The sequence below is a fragment of the Peromyscus californicus genome, unplaced genomic scaffold (genome assembly GCF_007827085.1).
Source record: "Peromyscus californicus insignis strain IS unplaced genomic scaffold, ASM782708v3 Scaffold_3__1_contigs__length_106647218, whole genome shotgun sequence".
NCBI classification, from domain to species: domain Eukaryota; kingdom Metazoa; phylum Chordata; class Mammalia; order Rodentia; family Cricetidae; genus Peromyscus; species Peromyscus californicus.
Window position 1 is genome coordinate 100,453,663 of NW_026294551.1, and position 22,634 is coordinate 100,476,296.

The following is a 22,634-nucleotide window of genomic DNA, read 5'->3' on the forward strand; positions in this document are numbered from 1 at the left end:
CAATGACTGCCATTTTTACAGGAAGAAGAGGTGATGTCACATGACAGTGCAGGCAGAAGCATTTACAAACCAGTAAAGGACAAAGAGTGTGACAGAGCCCAGAAGCTGGGAGACATGTCTGTGACAGAATCTCCCCTCTTCCCAGAGGAACCAAGCCCAGAAGCTGGGAGACATGTCTGTGACAGAATCTCCTCTCTCCCCAGAGGAACCAAGCCTACCTTCACCTTGATTTCAGCCTCTGACCTCCAGACGGCAAGAGAATAAATTTCAGTTACCATCATCTCTTCGCTTCTGGTAGTTTGTAACAGCATCTGCAGAAAGCTAAGAGGCACCCCATTGGGTGGTCTAGCTTTTCTTTAAATTTACTTCTTTTTCTAACTGGGGGAGCCCTCAATGTTTAATCTTGCTGATTGGATTAAGGGACAGTGTAAATCGTTATTGGATTAAGTGGCACTATTTTGAATGTGTCTGTTGAGGTCTTTTCTACAGAGGATGAACCGAGAAGCCACGATCTTCCCTGAATGTGGGCAGCAGCGTCCCGTGGTCTCAGGTCCCGGACTGGATGAAAAGCAAAAGGGAGAAAGCCTGTCACACACCTGTATTTCCCTCTCTCTGCATCCTCATCAGTGAGATGTGAGCAAGCAGCCTCTTGTCACCATGGACAAGGCAAGGCGCATCCCTGCCAGGATGGACTGTGACCTCTGACCTGTGACCTAAAACAGATTTTCACTCCCTTAAATGTTGTCTCTTCAGGCACAGTTATGAGAGGAGTCACTAATATACCTTTGTCCCCCTTTCTTCTGGCTTTCTCTTTCTCCGTTTTCTCCCCCATCTTTCATTTCATCCTCTTCCCGTTTTCCCTCCTCCCCCCTTTCCCCTTCCTTCCTTCTTCACATTTATTCATGCAGAGTGGAATGAAGTCAAGACAGAAACAATGTCTGACTTTGGACAGTGAGAAATAGCCCAGCAGGAAGGGCTTGTAGTCAGAGGAGCGGAGCCAGGCCTGACTGGGCATCCTTATTTCTCCTTAGCAACGCAGCTATGCCAATAACTTGGTGACAGAGGGCCTGTAGTGGGGAGAGAAGACCCAGATTTCAGCTCCAGATCTCTCACTTACTCCCCATTTGGAAGCTCCTCTTCTCTGAGAGGTGTTTTCTACCCTGGAAAAGAGACAGGATGAAGAGAAAAGAAGCCTGAGTTCATGTTCCCTGTTGGGAGCAAGTGAGGTGATTCTTATGCAGACATTTTGTAAATGGGAAATACTGCAAGGATGCTGATGGCCGCTATTAGGCTCCATTATGTGAAATGGTTGGCATTAGACCATTCTCAACCAACAAAAACAGCAATTTCAATATGCTCTATATCCTTTTATCCACAGGGAATGTTTCAAAACCCGCAGTCGGTGCTGGAATTGGTGACCACATCAAACTCTACATATAGTATGACTTTTCTCTCTCTCTCTCTTTTTTTTTTTTACAAAGGCTCACACCAAGGATAATGTTCAATTTATGAATTTGACACAGCAACAAATAACATTAGCTAATAAGAAGATAGAACAATTATAAGATATGCTATAATGAAAGTTAATTAAAATTTATGAGTTGTGTATTTCTAGAATTTTCCATTTAATATATTTTAAACATTTATTTTATTTTTTATTTGTGTATGTGTGTATGCACACATGAGTGCAGATACCCTCGGAGGCCAGAAGAGGGCATTGGACCCTTGCGGATAGAGTTATAAGGAGCTGTGTGTTGCCTGGTATGTATTCTAGGACTCTGCTTTGGTCCTCTGGAAGAGCAGCAAGTGTTCTTATCCATTGAGCCATCTCTCCAGCCCGCTATTTAGTATTTTTGGGCTGAAGATGCTGATGGGGGGTGGGGGTGGGTGGGAAGTGGAGGCAGTGAGGACAGTGGGGCTTCAGTTTGATGGTTTACCAGGCAGGAAGCCACCCATCTAGCTCAACACGATGAACAAGTTTTCCAATCAGACTGCCATGGGGTTATCACTGAAAGGAATATTGAAAGGGGAAAGAAAAATGCACGCAGCAGGGCAATCCGGTGTCTCCTCAAGTGCGGGGGGTGTGCTGCTGTGGGCACAGAGGAGGGCTTCCTGTGGACAGCCTCTGAAGCTGACACCAAACAAGCTGAAAGCTTATAGACCACCCACCTCCCGCTTCCTCTTCGCCCTCTGATGGCCAGTGCCGCCCTCCCAGTTTGGTGTCATCTGTGCTGACTCTTACTGATTTTCATTTAAGTAAGACAGTGAAAAGACGGAGCTCACAACTTGAGTATCTTAATGCCTAGGTCTTCCGGGCTTTATTTTTACAGCAGGTTTTGTAAAACAATGCCATTTTTTTTTTTTAAAGCAGGGATGAAAAATTTTATTACAAAGGTTATTTATTTAGGCAAAAAATAAATTTGAGGGCATGCAGATATAGTTTGGTCAGGAGCATGCTCATCGACTGCCCATGAAGGCCTGTGTTCTATTCCCAGCACGCCTAAGCCCTACGTCATGTTGAATCCTATAATCCCAGTGTAGGGAAGTGGAGGCAGGAGGGTAAGAATTCAAATTTATCCGTGGTGGCATAGAGAGTTCAAGGCCAGCCTGGGGTACATGAGACCCTGTCTAAGAGAGAAGGGGGATTTGAGGTAAGGAAACATATTAGGTAAACAACAATGATACAGATGGTGAAGGGGACGTGAAGTTCTTGGTGGGGACACTGGCCACACCGGAAGTGTGAGCACGATACTTCCAGGTCATTCAGCTTCAGGTTTCCTTTTCTTACCCTGGAGGAAGGCCCTGCAAGGCAAGTGTTATGAAGGAAGGTAAATCATTTTAACCACAAACAGCGGTGCAGAATTAAATCCCTCAACAATTAAAGGGCAGAGCTGTCATCTGTTATGAAACATGAGCAGGAGCTAATAAAGCAGAGTGACTGTTACTCCAGAAAGCGGCAGAACTGCGTCAACAGCCCTATCCCAAGCAACACTTTCTCTCATCTCTGGGCAGTCAGTGGCCTACTGATGACCTTTGCTTGACTTAGAACTAAACACACGAGACTCTCCTTTTGGCTGGATACAGGACTTTGTGGGAGAAACCCTTAGGAAAGAGTTGGATTCTTCAATTTTGATATTTGGACTGGCGATTGAATTTAGGGCTTTGTACACACTAGGCAAACCCTCCACCACTAAATTACACCCTCTGCTATAAAAAAAAAAGCAAAAAACCCAACCCTTTTTATTTGAAATGGGGTTTTGCTAGGTTGCTCTAGCTAGCCTCGAAGACCTTCAACTTTTGATCCTCCTGCCTCAACATCTCCAGTAGCTGGGATGATAAGCCTTAGCCACCAGGCCCGGCTTGTTGGATTCATTTGTAACCAGAGTCAGAATTATGCCTGTTGTACTGAGCATGCTCACTGTAGTTCCATCATCACAGGCAGAAGGGTGGGGCAAGCCTTTTATGATACAGAAAAATCTAAGTGGTAAATCATTCAGAAGAGAATGAAGTCCTTCAAGAAGATAGGATCCTTCTGCAAGCCAGGATTTCCCCCACTGGCAGACCAGCTGGTCCCTAAAACCACATAAGTAACAGGAAGGTTAAAAGCAGCAGGATTGCTTTTAGACTGTTCTAGATGAAAGGAAATCAAAGAAAAGATAATGAAGGGAAACACGAGAGCGTGACCCTGGATTAAGCAAAGGACAAGTAGCTGAAAGGACATTATGAGGGCCATGAAGATTTTCGAGATTTATTTCACATATTTATTTATTTTTGCTTTTTTTGAGACAGGGTTTCTCTGTGTAACCTTACTTATCCTGGAACTCACTCTGTAGATCAGCTGGCTTCGAACTCAGAGATCTGCCAACCTCTGCCTCACAAATACTGGGATTAAAGGTGTGCACTACCATGCTTGGCTCCTATTTTATTTTCAAAATGTGTGTGTGTGTGTGTGTGTGTGTGTGTGTGTGTGTGTGTGTGTGTGTACAATGCCTGCAGAGGCCAGAAGAGGGCACCTGATACCCTGGAGCTGGAGTTGTGAGGTGTCTGATGTGGGTGCTGAGAACTGAACTGTGGTTCTATGCAAGAGCAGGAGGCACTATTAACTGCTGAGCCATCTTTCCAGTCCCTGGGAGGATTTAATATGATTTAATATGGACTGTACATAGAGTGGTATTGCCATCTGACTTGAATGTTTTTGGATGTGGTAATTGTATTACTGAACTGTGGATTGTTCTAGAGAAGGTGTTTGTTCTTAGGAAATACAGACTGAAGATTTTAGGGATAAAAAAATATCATGATACAAGTTGTTTAATGATCTTTCAGAAGAAAGATGTACAGGGACAAGCAAATATGTCACAGTGCTGATGGTGGGAAAACACAGGAGAGTCTAGATGTTCATTAGATCATCTTCTAACTTCACTACTGTTTCAGGATATTTGATCACACTGTGTGAAAATGTGTTGCTGTTTTATTCTGAGTGGTTTAATAAAGAGCTGAATGGCCAATAGATAGGCAGGAGAGAATAGATGGGATTTCTAGGGCGAGAGAGGAACTCAGGAGATGAATCCAGGCATGGTGTGTATGGGGGGATATGCCAGCAAGACACTGAGGAAGCTGTACATATATTACAGAGAGTAGGCAACAAGCCATGTGACAAAATATAGATTAATATAAATGGGTTAATTTAAGTTATAAGAGCTATTTGGGGATAAATCTAAGCTAAGGCTAAGCTTTTATAATAGGTCTCTGTGTCATTATTTGGGAGCTGGCAGTCCCAAAAGAAAGTCCAACTACATTCACTACCTCAAAAAAGAACACAAAGGTCTGAAAATAAAAATGTTATGTATATTAACTACACTACTTCCAAGAACACAGACATCTTTAATTAGCAAATCAAAAGTTTCAAAAGGCTTACATAGTATTTATACATTTTTGTATCATTTCTTTCTTTTTATTTTGCAATACAATTCAGTTCTACATATCAGCCACGGATTCCCTTGTTCTCCCCCCTCCAGCCCCCTTCACCTTCCCCCCAGCCCACCCCCCTATTCCCACCTCCTCCAGGGCAAAGCCTTCCCCGAGGACTGAGATCAACCTGGTAGACTCAGTCCAGGTAGGTCCAGTCCCCTCCTCCCAGGCTGAGCCAAGTGATCCTGCATAAGCCCCAGGTTTCAAACAGCCAACTCATGCAATGAGCACAGGACCCGGTCCCACTGCCTGGATGCCTCCCAAACAGATCAAGCCAATCAACTGTCTCACCCACTCAGAGGGCCTGATCCAGCTGGTGACCCCTCAGCCATTGGTTCATAGTTCATGTGTTTCCGTTCGTTTGGCTATTTGTCCCTGTGCTTTATCCAACCTTGGTCTCAACATTTCTCGCTCATGTAAACCCTCCGCATTCTCGCTAATTGGACTCCCAGAGATCCACCTGGGGCCTAGCCATGGATCTCTGCTTCCAGAACCCTCAGTAGTTGGATGGGGTTTCTAGCATGACAATTAGGGTGTTTGGCCATCCCATCACCAGAGTAGGTGAGTTCCGACTGTATCTCGATCATTGCCAGCAGTCTGTTGTGGGGGTATCTTTGTGGATTTCTGTGGGCCTCTCTAGCACTTTGCTTCTTCCTATTCTCATGTGGTCTTCATTTACCATGGTCTCCTATTCCTTGTTCTCCCTCTCTGTTGTTGATCCAGCTGGGATCTCCCACTCCCCCAAGCTCTCTTTCCCTTGACCCTCGCCCTTCATTACCCCCCCTCATGTCCAGGCTGTTCATGTAGATCTCTTCCATTTTTCCATCATTGGGCGATCCCCGTGTCTTTCTTGGGGACCTGCTTTCCAGGTAGCCTCCCTGGTGATGTGAGTAGCAGTCCAGTCATCCTTGTTCCACATCTAGTATCCTCCTATGAGTGAGTACATACCATGTTTGTCTTTCTGAGTCTGGGTTACCTCCCTCAGGATGATTTTTTCTAGATCCATCCATTTGTCTGCAAACCTCATGATGTCATTGTTTTTCTCTGCTGAGTAGTATTCCATTGTGTATATGTACCACATTTTATTTATCCATTCTTCAGTTGAAGGGCATCTAGGTGGTTTCCATGTTCTGGCTATTACAAATAATGCTGATATGAACATAGCTGAACAAGTGCTCTTGTGGTGTGACTGAGCATTTCTTGGGTATATGCCCAAGAGTGGTATAGCTGGATCTTGGGGGAGATGGACTCCCAATTTTCTAAGAAAGCGCCATATTGATTCCCATAGTGGTTGTACAAGCTTGCATTCCCACCAGCAGTGGAGGAGAGTTCCCCTAGCTCCATATCCTCTCCAGCATAAGGTGTCTTCAGTGTTTTTGATCTTAGCCATTCTGACAGGCATAAGGTGGTATCTCAGAGTTGTTTTGATTTGCATTTCCCTGATGATTAGGGATGTTGAGCAATTCCTTAAATGTCTTTCAGTCATTTGAGTTTCCTCTGTTGAGAATTCTCTGTTTACTTCTAGAGCCCATTTCTTTTTTTTTTTTTTTTTGGTTTTTCGAGACAGGGTTTCTCTGTGTAGCTTTGCGCCTTTCCTGGAACTCGCTTTGGAGACCAGGCTGGCCTCGAACTCACAGAGATCCGCCTGGCTCTGCCTCCCAAGTGCTGGGATTAAAGGCGTGCGCCACCACCACCCGGCTTAGAGCCCATTTCTTAATTGGACTGTTGGGCATTTTGATGACTAATTTCTTGAGTTCTTTATATATTCTGGATATCAGTCCTCTGTCAGATGTGGGGTTGGTGAAGATCTTTTCCCATTCTGTAGGCTGTCACTTTGCCTTGTTGACCATATCCTTTGCTCTAAAAAAGCTTCTCAGTTTCAAGAGGTCCCATTGATTGATTGTTTCTCTCAGTGTCCGTCCTACTGGTGTTCTATTTAGGAAGTGATCTCCTATGCCAATGCATTCAAGACTACTTCCTACTTTCTCCTCTAGCAGGTTCAGAGTAGCTGGATTTATATTGAGGTCCTTGATCCACTTGGACTTAAGTTCTGTGCACGATGATAGATATGGATCTATTTGCAGCCTTCTACATGTTGATATCCAGTTATGCCAGCACCATTTGTTGAAGATGCTTTCTTTTTTCCATTGTGCACTTTTGGCTTCTTTGTCAAAAATTATATGTTCATAGGTGTGCAGATTTATGTCAGGGTCTTCAATTCGATTCCATTGGTCCACATGTCAGTTTTTATGCCAGTACCAAGCTGTTTTTATTACTGTAGCTCTATAGTAGAGCTTGAAGTCAGGGATCGTGATGCCTCCAGAAGTTGTGTTATTGTACAGGATTCTTTTGGCTATCCTGGGTTTTTTGTTTTTCCATATGAAGTTGAGTATTATTCTTTCCAGGTCTGTGAAGAATTGTGTTGGTATTTTGATGGGGATTGCATTGAATCTGTAGATTGCTTTTGGTAAGATTGCCATTTTCACTATGTTAGTCCTGCCTATCCATGAGCATGGGAGATCTTTCCACTTTCTGACATCTTCTTCAATTTCTTTTTCAGGGACTTAGAGTTCTTGTCATATAGGTCCTTCACTTGCTTGGTTAGTGTTACCCCAAGGTATTTTATGTCATTTGTGGCTATTGTAAAGGGTGATGTATCTCTGATTTCCTTCTCTGCTTCTTTGTCCATTGTATATAGGAGGGCTACTGATTTTTTTGAGTTGATCTTGTATCCTGCTATGTTGCTGAAGGTGTTTATAAGCTGTATGAGTTCCTTGGTGGAATCTTTGGGGTCGCTCAAGTATACTATCATATCATCTGCAAATAAGGAAAGCTTGACTTTTTTCTTTCCAATTTGTATCCCCTTAATCTCCTTATGTTGTCTTATTGCTCTGGCTAGAATTTCAAGTACTATATTGAATAAGTATGGGGAGAGCGGACAGCCTTGCCTCATTCCGGATTTTAGTGGAATTGCTTTGCGTTTCTCTCCATTTAATTTGATGTTGGCTGTTGGCTTGCTGTAAATTGCCCTTATTATGTTTAGGTATGTTCCCTGTATTCCTGATCGCTCCAAGACCTTTATCATGAAGGGGTGTTGAATTTTGTCAAATGCTTTTCCTACATCTAGTGAGATGATCAGGGGTTTTTGTCCTTGAGTTTGTTTATATGGTGTATTACATTGACAGACTTTCGTATGTTGAACCACCCTTGCATCCCTGGAATGAAGCCTACTTGATCATGGTGGATAATTGTTTTGATGTGTTCTTGGAGTCTGTTTGCCAGTATTTTATTGAGTATCTTTGCATCAATGTTCATGAGGGAGATCGGTCTGTAGTTCTCTTTCTTTGTTGTATCCTTGTTTGGTTTAGGAATCAGGGTAATTGTAGCCTCATAGAAGGAGTTTGGTAATGTTCCTTCTGTTTCTATTGTGTGGAACAATTTAGAGAGTATTGGTATTAACTCTTCTTTGAAGATCTGGTAGAATTCTGTGCTGAAACCATCTGGTCCTGGGCATTTTTTGGTTAGGAGACTTTTAATGACTGTTTCTATTTTGTTAGGGGTTATTAGACTTTTTAAATAGTTTATCTGGTCTTGATTTAACTTAGGTATGTGGTACCTATCCAGAAAGTTATCCATTTCTTTTAGGTTTTCCAGTTTTGTGGAGCAGAGGTTTTTGAAGTATGACCTGATGATTCTCTGGATTTCCTCGATGTCTGTTGTTATGTCCCCCTTTTCATTTCTGATTTTGTTAATTTGGATGCTCTCTCTCTGTCTTTTGGTTAGTTTGGATAAGGGCTTGTCTATCTTGTTGATTTTCTCAAATAACCAACTCTTTGTTTCATTAATTTTTTGCATTGTTCTCTTTGTTTCTATTTTATTGATTTCAGCTTTCACTTTGATAATTTCCTGGTGTCTATTTTTCCTGGGAGTCTTTGCTTCTTCTTGTTCTAGAGCTTTCAGGTGTGCTGTTAAGTCACTAGTGTGAGATTTCTCCAACTTCTTTATGTGGGCATTTAGTGCTATGAATTTCCCTCTTAGTACTGCTTTCATAGTGTCCCATAGGTTTGGATATATGGTGTCTTCATTTTCGTTGATCTCTAGGAAGTTTTTAATTTCTTTATTTCTTCCTTAACCCATTGGTGATTCAGTTGAGTATTATTCAGTTTCCATGAGGTTGTAGGTTTTCTGAAGTTTTTGTTGTTGTTGAAATCTAACTTTAGACCATGGTGGTCTGATAGAACACAGGAGGTTAATCCAATTGTTTTGTATCTGTTTAGATTTGTTTTGTGGTCAAGTATGTGGTCGATTTTAGAGAAGGTTCCATGGGGTGCTGAGAAGAAGGTATATTCTTTTTTGTTAGGGTGGAATGTTCTGTAGATATCGATTAAGTCCATTTGAGTCATGACATCAGTTATGTCCTTTATTTCTCTGTTAAGTTTAGATTTGGGAGATCTGTCCAGTGGTGAAAGTGGGGTGTTGAGGTCTCCTACTATTAATGTGTAGGGTTTTATATGTGATTTAAGTTTTAGTAATGTTTCTTTTACATATGTGGGTGCCTTTGTGTTTGGGGCATAAATGTTCAGAATTGAGACTTCATCTTGGTGGATCTTTCCTGTGATGAGTATGTAATGCCCTTCTTGATCTCTTTTGATTGATTTTAGTTTGAAGTCTATTTTGCTGGATATCAGGATGGCTACACCCGCTTGTTTCTTAAGACTGTTTGATTGGAAAGTCTTTTCCCAGCCTTTTATTTTTAGATAGTGTCTATCTTTGAATTTGAGGTGTGTTTCTTGTATGCAGCAGAAAGATGGGACCCATCTGTCTTTTTATAGGTGAATTAAGTCCATTGATATTGAGGGATATTAATGACCAGTGATTGTTCATTCCTGTTATTTTTTGGTGGTAATGTGTGTGTACTTCTCTTTGTTGGGGTTTCCTTCTGTGGCTTTATCTATTGCCTGTGTTTTTGAGGGTGTATCTGACTTCCTTAGGTTGGAATTTTCCTTCTAGTGCTTTCTGTAGGGCTGGGTTTGTGGATAAGTATTGTTTAAATCTGGCTTTGTCTTGGAATGTCTTGTTCGCTCCATCTATGATGATTGAAAGTTTTGCTGGGTATATTAGTCTAGGCTGGCATCCATGGTCTCTTAGTGTCTGCATTACATCTGTCCAGGTCCTTCTGGCTTTCAAAGTCTCCATTGAGAAATCCGGTGTTATTCTGATGGGTTTGCCTTTATAAGTCACTTGGCCTTTTTCCTTTGCTGCTCTTAATATTCTTTCTTTATTCTGTACATTTAGTTGTTTAATTATTATGTGGTGAGGGGACTTTTTTTGGGGGTGTAGTCTGTTTGGTGTTCTATAGGCTTCTTGTATCTTCATAGGCATTTCCTTCTTTAAATTGGGAAAGTTTTCTTCTATGATCTTGTTGAATATATTTTCTGTGCCCTTGAGTTGGTATTCTTCTCCTTCTTCTACCCCTATTATTCTTAGGTTTGGTCTTTTCATGGTGTCCCAAATTTCTTGGACGTTTTGGTTAATGACTTTGTTGGCTTTAGTGTTTTCTTTGACTGATGAATCTATTTTTTCTACTGTATCTTCAATGCCAGAGGTCCTCTCTTCCATCTCTTGCATTCTGTTCATTATACTTGCATTTGAAGTTCCCGATCGTTTACTCAGATTTTCTATTTCCAGCATTCCCTCTGTTTGTGTCTTCTTCATTTTTTCTATTTCCCTTTTCAGGTCTTGGACTGTTTCCTTCATTTGTTTCATTGATTTTTCTTGATTTTCTTTCAGTACTTTATTGTTTTCTTCCAGGACTTTATTGTTTTCTTCTAATTTGTTTGCCCTTTCCTCTAGTTGTTTACAGCGTTCTTCCCATTTTTTTGTCTTTTCCTCTACACAAGCCTCTAGCTTCTTCATGATGTCATTCATAAGGCTGTTTTCTTCTGCTTCTTCCAATTTCTGATGTTCAGGTCTAGATGTTAGAGGAGGGCTAGGTTCTGGTGATGCTGTATTGCTATTCATTTTGATGTATGTATTTCTGCCTTGATGTCTGCCCATCTCCTTGTGGTTCGTTCTTGGCCTTATCCGCACACTTGGTTCAGACAGAGCTGACAGATTCAGGAAGTCTCTCTCTCTTGTCCAGATGGGAGCTCTCTTGTCCAAATGGGAAGTCCGGGGCAGGATGGGAGCTCTTGTCCAGAAGGGAACTCCGGGGCAGGATGGAAGCTCTTGTCCAGACAGGAAGTCCGGGGCAAGATGGGCGCCCTTGTCCAGAAGGGAAGTCCAGGGCAGGATGGGCACTCTTGTCCAGAAGGGAAGTCCGGGGTGGCAGGATGGGAGCTCTTCTCTCTCTCTCTCTCTCTCTCTCTCTCTCTCTCTCTCTCTCTCTCTGCTCCAGAAAGGAAGTCCAGCCGTATCATTTCTTCATTGCATTTAACTAGCTAAAAATAAAAGCCAAATCTTGGTTTTTATCAGACTGAACTTGATGAGAAAAAATCCATAAGGAAAGAATAGCTTCCACACTACAGGATGAGATATTCCAAAATGAAGAGTTAGGTAAATTTTCTCAGCTGTGTGAGTGGGGATGGGGCAGCTTGCCACATTTTTTTCTTTGTTTCAACAGAAACTAGAAGCTGGCTGATAACGTGTATTAATTAAACTTCCTAGAGGTCCTGGGCTTAATGAATGATTTCTTTTCAGCTTGTCATTTGTAGGAGCATGGCTGTCAGAAAAGGCTTTGCTCTGCTTCAGAGGCCTTAGGAGACCACAGAAGATCTCTCTGCATCATGGAATTTTTTTCTGTCCTGGAAGCAGGACAAGTCGTTCCCGCTCTTCCTGCTTCCCAGAGGTCTTGGGCTCAGGCCACCTCCCCTCTATATCCAAGCAGTGGTCCTCAGTGTCTCCACACACAGTATGTTCCTATTCTATTGTTCATAGAAGACAGCACCAATCAATTTCAACACAATGCTCCAGGGAACCACTACTAATCAGCTACAGAGAAGCAGCCAGTTGATATCTGGACAATGCTTTCCCCCTACTTCCAAGAATTTTCAAGCAAAACAAAGGTAAATCTGAGTTGTTTTAAACCTTGTACAAACGATGTTCTCTTCCTCATGGTAACTCACCTCTTCCCAATGTCTGTTTCTACCAATATTGCAGACTACGATTTCATCTTTCCTGAGATTCTTGTGTGTGTGTGTATAAGTGTGTGCATGTTCATATGTGTGTGTATACACATGTATGTGTAGGTGCATATGCTTGTATTTGTATATGTGGGGACCAAAGAACAACCTTGAATATTGTTCCTTGGGTGTTACACACACACACACACACACACACACACACACACACACACACACACACACACAGAGTCTCTTACTGGCCTGGAATTCACCAAGTGGTCTAGGCAGGCTGGCCAGTGAGTCCCAGGGACCTGATTGTGTCCTTCCCAGTGTGGGCATTACAAGTGTGCACCACTGTTCCTGGATCTGTTTTTCGTTTATTTTTAAGATTTATTTTATCTTTCATTATATGTATGTGTGTAGGTACCAGCAGAGGCTGGGGCCTTTGGATCCCCTGGAGCTGGAGTTGCTGGGCTGTTGAGAACTTGCTGACATGGATGCCTGGGCTCAAACTTGGGTCCTATACAGAAGCAGTGTTAGCTCTTACCTGCTGAATTAGTTCTCCAGCCCCCTTTTAACATGGGTCCTGGGGATCCTAGCCAGGTCTTCATGCTTGCAAGGCCAGTCCTTTGCCACTGAGACATGCTCTTGCCCTACAATCTCTCTTAAGCATTCAATGGAACCTTACAGATGTCCCTATGTGTCCAGGAGGAAGTTGGTGTTTGCATCTGGCACCTGATGCTGCTCCTGTGGGTGTGGCCACTTCACTGATGGGGGCTGTGCTTCCACTGATGCCTCATGTCTCATATGTTATGGAGATTCTTCTTGTCTGCCCTTCGGGACTTGAAGGTCACCTTGCTGAGGCACATCTTACATCTCATGTAATGTCTCCATTCCTGTTCTTTATTATTTTCTTTATGATCCCAAGGAAGATGAGGAGTCCAATGGTCATCCACACAGCATCTGGAGGGCCAAAGTCTCCATTGTGCTGAGAGAGAAAAATGCTGTCTGGGGCCCAGGAGATGGCTCCATAGTTAAGAGCTCTTGGTGCACCTGCAGAGGACCCAACTTTGGTTCCCAGTACTCTTCTTTTGTAGCTCACAACTGCTTGCAGCTCCAGCTCCATGGGATCTGACATCCTCTTCTAGCCTCTAAGGACACCTGCTCTCATGTTCACGTACCCACTCCCCTCAGTCTGCATAACTAAAAATAAATCTTAAAAAAAAAAAACCCTTCTGTCCCCAGCATCCCGAGGTGGTCTGGTGCTGGCAGACAAAACTTGGTCTAGAGCTCACAGTTTCACAGACCATCAGCATTAGGCAGGATACTCTGTGTTTCTAATGGCTAGGACAAAAGCAAGATTTTGTGTGTCTGTTTCCTCCAAGCTGGATGTTAACTATTGCTGCCCTGAGTCAGAGAAGCTGTGATCCCTTTTGTGAGACCCTAGAATGATTGTTCCCACTACCGTTCTCTCATGGAAGGAGAGGATGGTTCAGGAGGTGCACAGGCCTCTTCCCAAGGAAACATTAGCAGTTAACAATGGCTGGAGGAAAAGGAGACTGCGGTGGTGTAGCTGGACACATGTTTCGCATGCTCTTGTAAATGACTCCAATGGAACTGGTTGGTTCCCTAAGCTGTACTTGAGTGGGACACTTCCTTTAGACTGTTCCAGCCCTTTCTATATGGAGTGAATGAAAACACATCCCAAGACTATCCCATTTTTATGAATGATCACAAAACACAGATTGTCTTAGCCACACTTAATCACGTTCCTCCTCATCCCAGCTAGTAGACACTAAGCTCATCTGTGGCTTTAACAATGGCAGCTATAGCTTCGTTTTCATTTCTTTAACTCTCTCCCTCCTCTCTCTCTTTTTAAATATATATTTTATTTATTTATTTACAACCTGACCACTATTTCTCCTCCTCCCTCTCCTCCCAGTCTCTCCCCCCATCTTCCCTCTGTCACCGATCCTCCTGTTTCTATTCAGAGGAAGACAAGTCTCCCATGGATATCAACCAAACATGGAATATCAAATTGGAGGCTAAATGAGACATCCCCATATGAGGACAAGCCATGGCTTAAGAAGTCTTGGTGATATTTTAGCATATATATATATATATATATATATATATATATATATATATATATATATATTAGCTGGTATCTACAATGATTTTCTTGTGTGCCATGTACTTCTAAGAACTTCTAACAGTGTATGTATCCAAAATACTAATCAAGCATCCAAGGACAAATGACCTCCTGAACTAAGGTAACACCCTTATGGAAACAACACCTGTCTCCTAGGTCAGGCGGATAGTTTTATTTTTTGTGCAATTTAAGGTGAGACCCTCTTTTCTTATACAACCTTACTAACATTATAGACTCCTAACTTCTTACCTAACCACTTCTAGGAATGTAGATTGAGCACATAAATTCCCTTTCTGATATACTAACTGATATTAGCTCTCAGTTGACCTCCTCCTTTAACCACTCCATCTTCAGGTTATAAAAGAAAGCCTGACAGTCACTGCCTGAGAAAACTCTTACCTGCCTTTATGACCCTGTAGGAATTCAAACCTGGTGATCTGGCTGGAGGGGGAGGATTGTTATTGCTTGGGTTTATAACTGAATACCCTAGAGAGCATGAAGAGAGAGAACTGAGAGGGATAAGGAGGATTTTGACTACAGAACTTGAGGATGAGATGGAAGATGAGGAAGAGCCAGATGGGAAAGTACTAGATGGGTAAGAATGAGATGAGAAGGACCTAGATGAGGCAGAATTAAGATGAGAGAATTAAGATAGAACTTAGAGGGGACAGTAGATAAAGGTAGAGAGAAATCAGTCAGGAAAGGAGTTGGGCACAAAAGCAGAACTGTAGCTGTGTAGATAGGATTTTATCCCAGAGGAATAAAGTAGATGGACAAAGAGCTTGGTGTACTTAGATTCATTTCATTTAAATAATTCTCGCCGTTCATAGTTTCTCTTGTGGGCTCCTGGGAAGACTATTATTAAGGCTGGTCCTTTAATAATGAGATCATGATGGAACCAACCAGTCATCATCCCTGCTCACCTTTTCATCTCTGTGAGTAATGAATGGAAGCACAGATATGCTTAGGACTCATTTTACAACTGCAGCATGGCAGCCGGTGGTGGAGGCCCACGCCTTTAATCCCAGCACTTGGGAGGCAGAGGCAGCTGGATCTCTGTGAGTTTGAGGCCAGCCTGGTCTATAAATTGAGTTCCAGGACAACCAAGGCTGTTATACAGAGAAACTCTGCCTCGGAGAAACAAACAAATAAACAAACCAAAACCCAAAAAAGTCACATGGCCAGAATCTGCAGAAGGGACTGAGGCAAGAGTGGTGTCAAACAAAGGCCCCCCTTTGCTTTTCCCCTCTGACTAGTCCTGCAGCAAATAAGGAAGGAGGTACTGTAGCCTAGTAGTGGACCCCTGACTCTGACTCGTGCATCTTATCTCAAAACCAAGGATGGGTACTGAGCACCCAGCACCCCTTGATTGCTTTCAGAGAGAGGCCACTCCCTTCTTCCGCTGGGCCAGGGGAGCTGTGACAAAGCTCTCCTGCTATAATAGCATGGAAGTCGGAGGGAGATGTACTGTGGATGATTGATTGATAAAGTGCTGATTGGCCAATAGCCAGGCAGGAAGTATAGGTGGGACAAGGAGAGAGGAGAATTCTGGGAAATGGAAGGCTGAGGCTGGGAGACGCTGCCATGAAAAGCGAGATATAAATTACCGGTAAGCCACGAGCCACGTGGCGACTTATAGATTAATAGAAATGGGTTAATTTAAGATATAAGAACTAGATAGCAAGAAGCTTGAGCCATTAGGCCAAATAGTTTAAATAATATAAGCGTCTGTGTGTTTATTTGAGTCTGAGTGGCTGCCGGCCCAGGCGGGACTGGAGATAGCTCCAGCTACAGAGTTGTAGTTCAGGTGATAGTTCAGTTGTAGTTCAGTTCATGCTCACCAAGCATGCACAAAGCCCTGGGTTAAATTCTCGGTGTTGCATGAATCAGGTTTGGTGGTGCACACCTGAAATCCCAGCACCCAGGAGGATCTGAAATTCAAAGTCATCCTTGGGTACATGGTGAGTTCAAGGCCAGCCTGGGCTAATGAGATCCTGTCTAAAAAAAACCCATCCTATACAGAAATGACACTTCATTTTGATGGCAAGCACGAGGACAAGTATGTCCTTTCCATGAAACTTCCTAGATGCCAGCTCCTCTGGAGGAGAGTGTGGAGACAGTGGGCTTCAGATCTGTTTCCTTTGGCCCCTTTTGCAAATAAAAAAGTCAGCATTAAACAGATTTTGGAGGAAAAAAAACCTTTGTTGACATTCTTGGTTATTATACACTAGATTCTCTTCTTCTATTTTGAGATAGGGTCTTACTTTGTAACCCTGGCAGCCCTGGAACTCACTCTGCAGACCAGGATGGCCTTGAAGTCATAGAGATCCATCTGCCTATGCCTTCTGAGTGCTGGGATTAATGGCTGCTGCCACCATGCCTGACTCAGATTCTCTTCTTGCTGCAGTTAGTGAGGATCTGTATCTGTGATAACTGCTGTCCAGACTACAGTGACTTCTCTACGGCCTGTGTGTCTTCGGTTCACTGGCAGTTACTTGATAATGGCCCCTTCTCTCCTCTCTACTTCTCCATTGACCTCTGGTTTCTCTGGATGCAGAATAACAACATAAAGGGACCACAGTCTGGGTGGTATGGTGGGGTAGTGCATTAGGCAGGGTTCTCTAGAGGATCAGAATTGATAGAATGAATATATGTTATGAAGGAGGATTTATTTATTAGGCAGGCTTACATGGCAAGGGTTGACAGTCCAACAATGGCTGTTGGCACTGGGGAGGCTGAGAACTGGCCTCTCCTCAGCTACTGGCTCAGCACTGGAGAGGTTTCGTCAAGTGCTATATTTCAAAGCCATTTGAATAATTAACTTTTAGGAATTAGGAATAAGTATCAGTTAAAGGGATGGAGAGATAGATCGGCTGTTGGGGAATATTATTTTAAGATGTGTTACTTTTGTTTATGTTGCATTTGCTTAACTCTGTGAAGCTGTGATACTTGCCTGTCTAAAGCACCTAATGATCTAACAAAGAGCTGAATGGCCAAGGGCGAGGCAGGAGAAAGGATAGGCAGGGCTGACAGGCAGAGAGAATTAATAGAAGGAGAAATCTGGGAGGAGAAGAAGAAGAAGGAATGAGAGAGGGAGGAGGAGGACATCAGGAGCCAGCCACCCAGCCACCCAGCTATACAGCAAGCCATAGAGTAAGAAACAAAGAAAGGTATACAGAAATAGAGAACAATAAAAGCCCAGAGGCAAAAGGTAGATGGGATAAATTAAGGAAAGCTATCAAGAAACAAACTCTTGCAGGCCAGAAGAATATATTCTAGAGATTCAGCTGTATATTAAAGCTATACCTAGAAATTTCAAGGCATTTTTTCTAGAGGAAGCCATTTATCAGGGAATAATTGCTGTTATTCCGTTATTAATATTTCAGCTGTCTTCTGCTATGAAATTCTTGTGGGCCCATATACTCCTGGACCATGTTGGCAAACAGCTAAGCTTCTCAAATGCTGATCCACTAGGTAACATTCCCCCACAGAGCCTAGTAGACAGGCAGGGCTGTAGATGCATAGCTTCGTTTCTTGTGCAAATGAAGCTCAGACCATCCCTTGCCTTCAGGCCTAGTGGCATTGCAGAAAGATTGACAGAGGACAATAGGACTTTTTGCATAACCAGGTGCAGTCGTACTGGAGCAGAATTCCAGAGGAGGCAGAGCCTTGTGGCCAGAAAAGAAAGAACAAGGAGAGTTTCTGTAGATGGTAAGGCAGAGTGGCTCAGGCTGAGGAGTGAGGAGCAAGGAAAAGTTTCTTGTAGATTGTAGGTGAATCAGATCAGGAGAGGAGAAGAGGAAGCAAAGATGGAGGACAAGGGAACATGGGATGAAGATGAGTTAAGAAACATAAGGGCTTAGTTATTACTAAGGCTATGAGGGGACAGAAAAAGTAGGTACAGAGAGGAACTGAGACTCAGGATGGAACTGAAGCTGTATAAATAGAATTTTGTCATAGAGGAATAAAGTAAATGGACAAAGAGCATGGTGTACATAGATTCCTTTTTCTCAGATAACCCCACGCTGGACATAGCATCTTCCCCAGGACTCTGGGAGGAATCTTCTCAGGACCAGGACTTGGGAAAATTCCATTAACAAGCCAAGGTAAGGCCGAGCATTTATAATTAAGAATAAGCCTCTGGGTGTGATTTATTTGGGAGCTGGTTGGCAGGCCCCCCAAAGAAAAAAACCGACAAACAACTGTCAGCAGTAAAGAGTACTTGTTTATCTTGTAGAAGACCTGGGTTTGGTTCTCAGCACTGCCATGGCAGCTTGTAATTGTAATTCCAGTTCTGAGGATCCGATGCCCTCTTCTAGTTTCTATGGCACCAGGCATGCACACAGTACACATATATATATGGAGGCACAACATCATACACATAAAAATAAATAAATCTTAAAAATAAATTTCAATTAAAATTATAATTAATTTTTTAATTAAAAAGTTAACTAAATGGAATCACCAATAACAGGGGAGACAAAACCCCAACTAGGCATCTTTTGCCATCAAATGAAACCTCCATTGCCAGGAATGGGTTACATCTAATTGAGTTGTTGGCCAAAGGGGCCCGATGGAAACCTCCAAACAGCCAAGGATGTTGCCAAGGATATTAGTTGCTCTCTACAAACTGATGAGAAGTTCCTATTGCTGAAGACAACACCTACATATTTCATTAAACTTGGGAAAGTCATGCTGATGTATACCTAGAGCTTCACTTCTACTGACCAGTGTTCATGGCACTGGAAGGTACTCGGCATGCTACCAGAAGAGAAAGGTAAACACCAACCCAGCTATAAACCCTTTGCTCTACAAGCGTGTCCCACCTGCATGATCTGCTGGTACAACAGCGGTATAAAAGTTGTGAGAGTAACCAACTACTATCTCATTGGATTTGAGGCCCATTCCATGAGATGGAACCTATCCCTGACACTGCTTGGATGGCCAAGAACCTGAGACTAGATAGGCCACAGACCTAGGGGAAAACCAAATACTACTATTACATAAAGGAATATAGCAGTAAAATGACTCCTAATGACATTCTGCTGTATTCATAGATGAATTCATGCTTAGCCAACATCGGAGAATCCTCCTCCTGCAACAAAAATAGAGATCCACTACTGGACAATGTTCAAAGAGTTAGAGACCTTGGAAAGTTTATTCCTAAAAGGGATGTCTCCATTAAACCCCTCCCCTCAGGGCTCAGGGAACTTTGCAGAAGAGGAGGTAGAAAGATTGTAAGAGCTAAAGGTGATGGAAGACACCAAGGAAACAAGGCCTAGATACAATAGGGATAACACACATATGTATGGACTCGCAGAGACTGTGGCAGCATGCACAGGGCCTGCATAGGTCTAAATCAGATGGGGTTCCAGCACTGAGGGGAAGTAGATACACCCCCCCCGCCCCTGCCCCACAACTCTAACCCAGCCATATCTCCAGTTGACAACTGCTCACAAAGAAAATTAGTTTTCTCCGATAGAGTCTCACTGTGTATACAAAGCATACTTTGATGGCAGGCCCCATACCCAGCAGTAGACAGCCAACACAAGCAAACTCAATGGTATTTGAGGTTCTTTATCTTATAATTCTTTGTCAGAGTTTTATTATGTACATTTGTGTGTGTGTGTGTGTGTGTGTGTGTGTGTGTGTATGTATGTATGTATGTATGTATGTATGTATGTATGTGTATTTAGTTACCTTACAGGCCTTTTGCTTATATATTATGTTTTCCAGTTTTGTGTCTTTATGGGATTTGCACATGTGAGAATGTGTGTTTCAGTATGTGTTTCTTGTGCCTTTTCTTTGGCTCTTTTTTTCTATTTGTTTTGTCTGACTGTCTTTATTTTTGTTGTTGTTGTTTCCTGTTTGTTTTTCGATGAGAGGGATAAAGAAAAGGTGTGGATTTGGGTGGTTGGTGACAAACTGGGAGGAGTCCCTGGGGTAGGGGGAACCATAATCAGAATATATTGTGTGAAAAGAAGTCTAATTCCTTACTGCATTCTAAATCTCAGGCTTATACACACAGAAGTGTAGCTACCATCCCTCATCAAAGAAGCCCCTCTTCATAGCAAATGGAGCCTACCACAGAAAACCACAACTGGACACAATGCGGAGACCAATAGATCAATGGGGAACCCAGAGACATTGACGTCACAGCTCCTGCATCCATGGCTCAGGGGACACTGAAGAAGAGAGAACAGAAAGGTTGTCAGAGTTGGAATACGGGAAGTCTGTTGTGAAACAGTCTCTCCTACAAATGGCTGCATAAACCAGACTGGAACAATGGCTACATCAATCAAAGTGTTAGTGTGGAACCAGGAAGATTTCTCAGGGCCTCACCTCTAGACAAAGAAATACAGGCAGCTAATGACTTCAGGGAGAGGGAGGATTAGCTTCTCCCAGGGATGAACCCTCTTATTGGTTGTCCAATGCAGAGTGCTCAGCCCTGAAAACATGTACACACCAAAAACAAAAACAGGGGTAGCCGGTTGTACTTATATATATTTGCACACACACACACACACACACACACACACACACACACACACACACACACCCAATAATAGTCAAAGGAAAAGAATAGTCAACTTGAAAGTGGGGGAAATGTGGGAGGGGTTTGAAGGAGGAGATCTGGGAGGGGAAGGAGGGAGAGAAGGAAGGGAGAAAAGTGATGTAATTCTATTTCAATTTCAATTAAAAATATATCTAAAAAATTCCAGTAAAAGTGGAGGCGGGGCTTCCAAGGCTGTATACCTAGCTGAAGAACTGTTGGCAATTGGTGGCTGGGGGGGAAGGGGAGTCTTTTTCTTTGGGGGTGTGGTCACTGAATTTATCCATGTTCTCTGGTGGATGGTACCACACCCATGACATGAGGCAGCACTAATTGTCCTCATTGGTTTATACAGAAGTAGAAGATGTGACCTAACAAGGGGGCCAGGTTAGGGGGTCGGGGGTTGTGGTGAAAAGGAGAGTGGGGGTGGGTATGATCATGATATAGTGAATACATATGTGTGATGTCAAAGAATAAAACTACTCTAAAAGGAAGAAAGTCCACTTTTCATTCTCTTCAGTGAAATCTTGTTTCTTCTTTTTTTTTCCTGCTTTTTAGACAGTGTCTTATGTAGTCCAGGCTAGCTTCCAACTCATGTTGCTCAGGATGGACTTGAACTCATGACTTTCCTGCTTTCTCTTGTTTACTGGGTGGGAACTGAATTTTAACTCTTTCTATGTTACTCAGATGTTTTGTTAATTAATAATAACTATTTTTGTTAATTATTTATTTTTCCATTTATTTCTCTATCTCTACATAATCTATTATCTATCTATACATCACCTATCCATTTATCCATCACCAATCACCTATCTATCTGTCTGTCTATCTATCTAGTGACTGATTTATTTTGATAAGGCTCTCATGCATTCCTGTCTGGTCTTGAATTCTCTGTGTAGTCCAGGCTCATATTCAACTCTGTGTAGCCCAGTCTGGTCTTGAGTTCCTGATCCTCCTGATTCTGCCTATCAAATGTTGGATGACAACATGCTCCACCAAGCCTGCTTATTTTTCCATTTAAGTGTGTTTATATACCACATCTTTCTTAGGTAAATGTCAAAATAAAGTACACACATCTCTACCTTGTGTTTTTTCATGTAGTGATATTTTTGAGTGTGGAGGCACTCCACCTTCCTGTGACAGCTGGGTAGTAAGTGAACACATCATGTTAATCTGGCAGGTGCCAGCACAGGTCACACCCAGACCGTTGCTGCTGCAGATGAAGCTGCAGAGACACCAGCCATGCAGGCACACCAATGCCTGTCTTTCTGTCAGCATGCTTGGAACACAATTTTAGGACTGGGGTTTATGAGTCAGTGGCCACATGCATAGGTAGTTTTGCTAAATTTCACTTCATGAGTGTTTTGCTATTTTGTGTTCACACCAATAATAACAACACAGACGTCCTCTTGCCATAGAACAATTTTGGGGTGTTGGGAGAAAGGAATAGTGGTCTATTAGGTAATCTCGGGGTCCACCCAATAACCAGCTGTGTCTGTGGTCTCCAATATAAGTTCTCTGTAATATCAATAAGATTGTGTTATTTACATGTCTAAAACCCTGCTGGCTTTCTTTTTTATATCATGTATTTTAAAAAGATTCATTTATTTATTTATTTAGAGACAAAGCCTCACTATATATCTTTGGCCAGCCTGGAACTTGCTGAGTAGGCCAGGCTGGCCTTGAATTCACAGAAATCCACCTGTCTCTGCTTTCCTAGTTTTGGATTAAAGATGTGTTACACTACAGCTGGCTAAAAGATATATTTTATTTTTAACTCTGTGTGCACATGTGTGTCAGTGTATAGGTATGGGCATGTGAACTCAAGTGCCTGAAGCAG

At 42.7% G+C, this 22,634-nt stretch overlaps 1 long non-coding RNA gene across 2 annotated transcripts in view; it reads left to right on the forward strand.

Moving 5' to 3' along the window:
• The window catches only part of LOC128123238 (uncharacterized), a 39,646-nt gene extending 17,131 nt beyond the window's left edge, over positions 1 to 22,515 (forward strand). For both annotated transcript variants that reach the window (XR_008222610.1, XR_008222609.1), the window contains exons 2-4: positions 22 to 1,761; positions 11,668 to 12,032; positions 20,256 to 22,515. This is a non-coding gene — a long non-coding RNA (uncharacterized LOC128123238). The remainder of the gene's footprint in view (positions 1 to 21; positions 1,762 to 11,667; positions 12,033 to 20,255) is intronic.
• The last annotated feature ends 119 nt before the right edge of the window (positions 22,516 to 22,634 follow it).